Source organism: Salmo trutta, unplaced genomic scaffold (assembly GCF_901001165.1).
Source record: "Salmo trutta unplaced genomic scaffold, fSalTru1.1, whole genome shotgun sequence".
Taxonomy (NCBI): Eukaryota; Metazoa; Chordata; class Actinopteri; order Salmoniformes; family Salmonidae; genus Salmo; species Salmo trutta.
In genome coordinates, this window is record NW_021822554.1 from 437,283 (window position 1) to 446,293 (window position 9,011).

Here is a 9,011-nt window from a genome sequence, read left to right on the forward strand (position 1 = left end):
CTGAAAGGAGGAGGGGAGAGCCAGAGAGAGAGAAGGAGAGGAGGTACGAAACAGAGAGAGGTAGAGAGGAGGAGGAGAGAGAAACCGGAAGGAGGAGAGTCAGAGAGAGAGAAGGAGAGGAGGTACGAAACAGAGAGAGGTAGAGGAGGAGGAGGAGAGAGACACCGAAAGGAGGAGGGGAGAGTCAGAGAGAGAGAAGGAGAGGGGGTACGAAACAGAGAGAGGTAGAGAGGAGGAGAGAGACACCAAAAGGAGGAGGGGAGAGAGAGAGAGAGAGAGGAATCCCAGAGAGAGAGAAAACAGTAGCCTATGAAGAGAGAGAGAACACTACAGCTCTAAGCCCTGTTGTGACTGAGGTTGTAGTTTGGAGGGTTGTACACTGTGTGTGTGATGTCGACGTCCACGGGCCTCCTCGACGTCCACGGGCCTCCTCGACGTCCACGGGCCTCCTCGACGTCCACGGGGCCTCCTCGGCGTCCACGGGCCTCCTAGACGTCCACGGGCCTCCTAGACGTCCACGGGCCTCCTAGACGTCCACGGGCCTCCTCAGTGTGTGTGTGTGCCAGCTCCATGCCAGCTCACTGGGTTAAATATAGCTAGTGGGCAGCGGTCCCAGACTGTATTAACAATACCACCACCACTTTAGATAATACTGACACCGGATAGCAGGGGAGGGGGAGGGAGGGGGAGGATAGGAGGAGAGGGGGAGGGACACTGGAGGGGGAGGAAAAAGTTAGGAAGAGAGTAGAATGGTAGAGGTAGAGTCAGAGAGGAGAGGAGAATGGTAGAGGTAGAGTCAGAGGGGAGAGGAGAATGGTAGAGGTAGAGTCAGGGGGGAGAGGAGAATGGTAGAGGTAGAGTCGGATAGGAGAATGGTAGAGGTAGAGTCAGAGGGGAGAGGAGAGGAGAATGGTAGAGAGGTAGAGTCAGAGGGGAGAGGAGAATGGTAGAGGTAGAGTCAGAGGGGAGAGGAGAGGAGAATGGTAGAGGTAGAGTCAGAGAGGAGAGGAGAATGGTAGAGGTAGAGTCAGAGGGGAGAGGAGAGGAGAATGGTAGAGAGGTAGAGTCAGAGGGGAGAGGAGAGGAGAATGGTAGAGGTAGAGTCAGAGGGGAGAGGAGAGGAGAATGGTAGAGGTAGAGTCAGAGAGGAGAGGAGAATGGTAGAGGTAGAGTCAGAGGGGAGAGGAGAATGGTAGAGGTAGAGTCAGAGGGGAGAGGAGAGGAGAATGGTAGAGGTAGAGTCAGAGGGGAGAGGAGGATGGTAGAGAGGTAGAGTCAGAGGGGAGAGGAGAGGAGAATGGTAGAGGTAGAGTCAGAGGGGAGAGGAGAGGAGAAGACCATGAGGGGAAGAGGAAGGGAGGAGAGCAGAGGAAGAGGAACACCTCAGTGGGACAGAAAATGAATGAAAGTCAGCCACCCACACACCATCCATTCTGCCAGGAGAGAGAGTGTGGATCTTTCCATAACAGAGTGCATGCCAAGGAAAGGAGTCGCGGGATAGATACTAACTCTGGCCTGAGCTGGCATGTCCGTGTCCAACACTACACACAGTTCTGTAAAGCTGAATGTTTCTCTACTGTGTAGACTGGTAATAAAGGGTTTATAACCCCTCCCTGAGTATTAGACTAGTTATAACCTGAGGGTTACACCGCTGAGCTATAACACACAGCTCTCCAGTCAGCTTCACACCGCTGAGGAACAAGCCACCGAACCTCCCAGAGAGAACAACTCAGGAACACTAAGAGAATACAATGGTAGAGTGGTAACACCTCACCTCTGGTGGAGGAACGAGGGACAGAGACCCCTTCACCTCTGGTGGAGGAACGAGGGACAGAGACCCCTTCACCTCTGGTGGAGGAACGAGGGACAGAGACCCCTTCACCTCTGGTGGAGGAACGAGGGACAGAGACCCCTTCACCTCTGGTGGAGGAACGAGGGACAGAGACCCCTTCACCTCTGGTGGAGGAACGAGGGACAGAGACCCCTTCACCTCTGGTGGAGGAACGAGGGACAGAGACCCCTTCACCTCTGGTGGAGGAACGAGGGACAGAGACCCCTTCACCTCTGGTGGAGGAACGAGGGACAGAGACCCCTTCACCTCTGGTGGAGGAACGAGGGACAGAGACCCCTTCACCTCTGGTGGAGGAACGAGGGACAGAGACCACTTCACCTCTGGTGGAGGAACGAGGGACAGAGACCCCTTCACCTCTGGTGGAGGAACGAGGGACAGAGACCCCAACACAGACAGAGAGGAGGAGGGACAGGTGTGTAGGACTGGAGAGGAGAGACAGACAGACAGGAGGGACATGTGTGTAGGACTGGAGAGGAGAGACAGACAGACAGGAGGGACAGGTGTGTAGGACTGGAGAGGAGAGACAGACAGACAGGAGGGACAGGTGTGTAGGACTGGAGAGGAGAGAGAGACAGACAGGAGGGACAGGTGTGTAGGACTGGAGAGGAGAGACAGAGACAGACAGACAGACAGACAGACAGACAGACAGACAGACAGACAGACAGACAGACAGACAGACAGACAGACAGACAGACAGACAGACAGACAGACAGACAGACGTGTAGGACTGGAGAGGAGAGAGAGACAGACAGGAGGGACAGGTGTGTAGGACTGGAGAGGAGAGAGAGACAGACAGGAGGGACGTGTGTTGGATGGAGAGGAGAGAGAGACAGACAGGAGGGACAGGTGTGTAGGACTGGAGAGGAGAGAGAGAGACAGGAGGGACAGGTGTGTAGGACTGGAGAGGAGAGAGAGACAGACAGACAGATAGACAGGAGGGACATGTGTGTAGGACTGGAGAGGAGAGAGAGACAGACAGGAGGGACAGGTGTGTAGGACTGGAGAGAGAGACAGACAGGAGGGACAGGTGTGTAGGACTGGAGAGAGACAGACAGGAGGGACGTGTGTAGGACTGGAGAGGACAGACAGACAGGAGGGACGTGTGTGTAGACTGGAGAGGAGAGAGAGACAGACAGGAGGGACGTGTGTGTAGACTGGAGAGGAGAGAGAGACAGACAGGAGGGACGTGTGTAGGACTGGAGAGGACAGACAGACAGGAGGGACGTGTGTGTAGACTGGAGAGGAGAGAGAGACAGACAGACAGGAGGGACCTGTGTGGGACTGGAGAGGAGAGAGAGACAGACAGACAGGAGGGACGTGTGTGTAGACTGGAGAGGAGAGAGAGACAGACAGGAGGGACGTGTGTGTAGACTGGAGAGGAGAGAGAGACAGACAGGAGGGACGTGTGTAGGACTGGAGAGGACAGACAGACAGGAGGGACGTGTGTGTAGACTGGAGAGGAGAGAGAGACAGACAGGAGGGACGTGTGTGTAGACTGGAGAGGAGAGAGAGACAGACAGGAGGGACGTGTGTAGGACTGGAGAGGAGAGAGAGACAGACAGACAGGAGGGACAGGTGTGTAGGACTGGAGAGGAGAGAGAATCTGCCCTCCGATATGAGCTGATGTAATGTACATGTTAAATACTATTGGTGTCACTCACTGTATAAAATGTCCTATTCTACACTCATAACAATATACACTACCTAGATATCACTAATTATTAGACCACTTGAAAAGGCAGCCTTCTGAGGACATGGTCCCAGACATGGTAGTAGGCTGTTCATATGACTTCTCTCACTGAGGCAGTCTACTCTCATCTCCAAAGAGACAGTGTCTCTCTCCAGACTCAGGGCTCGGCGGCTGTGAGAAGAGACTACCACAGAGGAGACCTTCCTAAGCCTGTAATAGTGGTGGCTGATGGGTAAAGGCAGCATGAAGTCCAAAGGGTTCCCTCTCACTCTAATAGCTCCCTAATGTTTACCATAATTACAGGGGCTGTCGTGCCTCCCCACGGGTGTGTCTGGGACCGTATGGGGCGAGAGGGAGAACCTAGGCTCCATCCCAAATGGCACCCTATTCCCTATTTAGTGCACTACTTTTGACCAGAGCCACAAGGAATAGGCTGCCATTTGGGTTGCATGCCGTTTTGCAGGGCTCTACAGAGCGACCATTTCACCTACTTCAATACTATTCTACAGTACCGTAATCCGTTCTGCTCTGACATCGCTCATCCATACAGTCTTAATTAATGCCTACTTAGATGTGTGTATTGTTGTGTAATTTGTTAGATATTACTGCACTGTGGAAGCTAGAAACACATGCATTTCGCTACACCCACAATAACATCTGCTAATCACGTGTATGTAACTTGACTTGATGAATGTATAGTTCTGTAAGCTACTGACTGAGCCTTGGTTTGCTTTGCAACATATAGAGTGAATACATAGAGCCATCTAGCTGCAGCCCAGCAGTTGGTTTCTTTCTGGGCTCAGGCAGGGAAAGGGAGATTGAAGAGAGAGTGAAAATAAAAGAAATAAAATGGTGCTACTGTTTCCTTAAGACCAGCTACTGGGCGGTTCGGTTAAATGTCCACCCGAAGCGGTAGGTCGTTTTTCTATCGCAATCACCGCTGCCTCTCCGCGATATACGACTGTTAAAAACGGCAGGACGAGGGGGACTGGCGTTATCTCCTCGTTGTTTGCTACCTAGTATGTTGCCTCCAGAAACGAGATACCACTTAGCATTTCAAAGGCGTATTGGCCACGGCTACAACAAAAGCGGCTCTGTCGACGCATTCCGACTCGCTGTGGTCGAGGTGTGAACGAACAAGGACAGAGATAATTGTCTCTTGGTTTGTCCTTTTCACAGAAGCTGATGGTTTTAAAGTCGTGATGGCAGAGACCGTTCACACCGCACAGACCCTCCCTCGGATGGTGCTGACACATGCGCAGATCAACTACACTGCTGGATCGTCAATTATTATATTAAGATGTTTACATGTCCTAATAATCCGAAACATTCAAAAATATATATAAAAAACTAATGGCTGTTTAATCGGCGTGTGGTTACTATGATTTTGGCCTTACACCGATTATGATAAAACGACTATTGCATAATCTGCCTAATGACAATCAGGGTAATATGGAATTATTAGTGTGCGTATAAACGTCCAATTTGTCATGATACAGTCGGAATACATTGTCTGTTCATCTCGCTCTATCAAAAGCAAAAGTTGCCCATCCACATAATAGTGTAGTATTAGAATAGTCTATCATTACCCCCCAACTAAGTTCAGACAGCAGCCTGTAGGTGTACTACGTCCCTGTCGGGTAGCTGCTTGTTTTATCAAGATGTCTACGTCTACTAGCTTATTATTCTGTCTGTTTCCCTCTCACACCTTGACGAGACTGCCGAGTAGAAACCACGACAGGAGAAATGTAGTCTACTATAGTCCTCTGGACCGTTTGTAGTATAGCTGGAGATGTGTTTTACTGTTAACTGAAAGCTGCTGGCATCACTGTGATCAACCGTGGGCGAGAATGGCTGCTGAGCAGGAAAACAATGTGGCAACACATTTCCGCACAGAAAATGTAACAGTTAAACGACCCAAAAACAAACGAGTGATGTCGACAGTTCAGAAGTAATCCTCTTATCAAGTTGTCCCCTGAAAAAGTGTTGAAGCAACGAGCTGTGGACCCTTTCCCCGGAGACATAGCTCCCCGTGCTAACGTTAGCCCGGGAGAAAAGCTAAGCAACATAGCCCTCAAAAAGGATACCACAAGTCAACAAGTCATTTTATGGAAACATAACAAGTCGCAGAGTTAGTTGTTGGCTGCACGTTAGTGGACTGTGTACTTAGTAAACACAAGCGCTTGTTGAAACACTGTTTTGTAACAACCGTAGAGAGAGCTGACAGCTTTTCACTGAGCGTCGTTACAACAATGTCCTCAACAACTTTTCCAGCGGGGTGAAGGAGTTGTCCCCCAACTGAGCTGGGGGGTGGTGTGTGTACTATGTAGACTAAAACACCCTGGACTGGGACCGGTCTCTAACTCACCGCTATAAGTGTGTTGTTCCTCTGCTCCGTGGAAGACTCGGGGTCTTGCTGTTTACTCTGTTTGCTGTTGGCACATTTCTTGGCCCTCTGCTCCAAGCTCCGCTGGTACAGACTCACCGTCTCCCTCCGTTCAATCTCCAGCTGCTCGGCGTGGGCTTGCTGGTACCGGTTCTCACAGCTGACGTGGTGCCGCCTGCACCCCTCTATCCTCTGCCGTAGCCTCTCCACTACCGTGCTGTGTTTGGGGATGCCCACGTTGTTGGGGTTTCCTCCCGGGTTCATGGCATTGTTGTTGATGCAAATGTTACTGCCGTTCGCGGCAGCGGGGGTTGCAAAGTCCCCCATCATTCACCCGAAATGATAGTATTTTGGACTAAGTTTTTCTTCCCCTCAAGCCTCAAAGTCTCTTCGTCTTCTAGACTAAATGTTACTGGGAGATGGTAGTTAGGCTAAATGACGAACAAGACGGACCGGGTGATTCAAATGACCGTAAGGACAGTAAACAAACGGTGATCGGTGTTGATTGCTGTTCCCTCCTTCGGGACAGGACGCGGTGTCTCCACCATTCAACACTGTTTTCAAATATCACCTTGTCCCGTTCATGAAAAACACCGATCACAATATCCCATAGCCCAGCACGAAGGCTTCAACACCGAGCGAGCTGCTCCGTAAATCAACACAACAACCGCGGCCAGACTATTAGTAAAGGTAATAACTCCATAGGAAACAACCGGATATTAAGCTACAGGCGATCATCACTATCCACGAACTCCACTCACACACATAACAGACCGACGCTGCCTCGAGCTCGCCGTTGTTTTATTATGTTGTCCTTTGTGAAAAAGTTTTGCTGTTTGAACCGAAGGGGCTCCGGAGTTGCTCCGTGAACTTGCTGCATTTCATTGGTTAGGTCGGTAAAAAAAAATCCCTGAGCTGAACGTGAAGAAGAGTTGTCGTGATGGGGAACCGGGTCCCGTGAACTGGTGCACAGCGAAATCCTCAAGACACCGCGGTGTCCGTGATCTCTCGGCTGGTCGCTAGTAGCTGTTCGCCGCCACCATCACAATAATCAAGACCTATCCTCCTCCATGCCAGCGGAGCGATATCAGGACAAGAGTTTAGTCAAAACCAGCTAGAGGCTGTGAGTAGCCCGACGGCACCGAGGAAAACCCGGAGTGGAGCAGCATGTTCCAGCCACGCCGGATCGGTAACGAATAAACAGTAGAATGAAAGCACAATACATTTAGGCCTAGTGGCCGGTCAATGTACTTACCACCGGGCAATGCAACGTCAAAGCAATGTTGTAGCTCACAAATATATAATGGCAGTTCAAATCAAAGTGTATTGTTTAGCAGATGTTATTGTGTAGTAGCGAAATGCTTATGTTTCTAGCTCCCAACAGTGCAGTAATATCTAACAATATAAAACAATACACGCAAATCTAAAAAGTAAAATAATGTAATTGAGAAATATTAGGACGAGCAATGTCAGAGTCCGGAATATAAATATATATATATATATATATAGAACATGATAGAACATAGATATGGACAGTATTTGGATAGAATATGTAGTATATCTGTAGAATATGTAGTGTATCTGTAGAATATATAGTATATCTGTAGAATATATAGTATATCTGTAGAATATGTAGTATATCTGTAGAATATATAGTATATCTGTAGAATATATAGTATATCTGTAGAATATGTAGTATATCTGTAGAATATGTAGTATATCTGTAGAATATATAGTATATCTGTAGAATATGTAGTATATCTGTAGAATATATAGTATATCTGTGGAATATGTAGTATATCTGTACAATATATAGTATATCTGTAGAATATGTAGGATAGAATATGTAGTGTATCTGTAGAATATATAGTATATCTGTAGAATATATAGTATATCTGTAGAATATATAGTATATATGTGGAATATGTAGGATAGAATATGTAGTATATCTGTAGAATATATAGTATATCTGTAGAATATGTAGTATATCTGTAGAATATGTAGTATATCTGTAGAATATATAGTATATCTGTAGAATATGTAGTATATCTGTAGAATATGTAGGAAAGAATATGTAGTATATCTGTAGAATATATAGTATATCTGTAGAATATGTAGGATAGAATATGTAGTATATCTGTAGAATATGTAGTATATCTGTAGAATATATAGTATATCTGTAGAATATATAGTATATCTGTAGAATATGTAGTATATCTGTAGAATATATAGTATATCTGTAGAATATGTAGGATAGAATATGTAGTATATCCTTAGAATATATAGTATATCTGTAGAATATGTAGTATATCTGTGGAATATATAGTATATCTGTAGAATATGTAGTATATCTGTAGAATATGTAGTATATCTGTAGAATATGTAGGATAGAATATGTAGTATATCTGTAGAATATGTAGTATATCTGTAGAATATGTAGGATAGAATATGTAGTGTATCTGTAGAATATATAGTATATCTGTAGAATATATAGTATATCTGTAGAATATGTAGTATATCTGTAGAATATATAGTATATCTGTAGAATATGTAGTATATCTGTAGAATATATAGTATATCTGTAGAATATGTAGTATATCTGTAGAATATATAGTATATCTGTAGAATATATAGTATATCTCTGGAATATATAGTATATCTGTAGAATATGTAGTATATCTGTAGAATATGTAGTATATCTGTAGAATATATAGTATATCTCTGGAATATATAGTATATCTGTAGAATATGTAGTATATCTGTAGAATATGTAGTATATCTGTAGAATATGTAGTATATCTGTAGAATATGTAGTATATCTGTAGAATATGTAGTATATCTGTAGAATATATAGTATATCTGTAGAATATGTAGGATAGAATATGTAGCATATCTGTAGAAAATAGTATATGTAAAACAATAGTTAAATAGGATACATTTTGACTAGAATACAGTATATACATATGAAGTGTATATGAACAGTATGTAAACATTATTAAAGTGACCAGTATTCAACGATTATGTACATAGGGCAGCAGTCTCTAAGGTGCAGGGTTGAGTACAGGGTGGTATGCCAGCTAGTG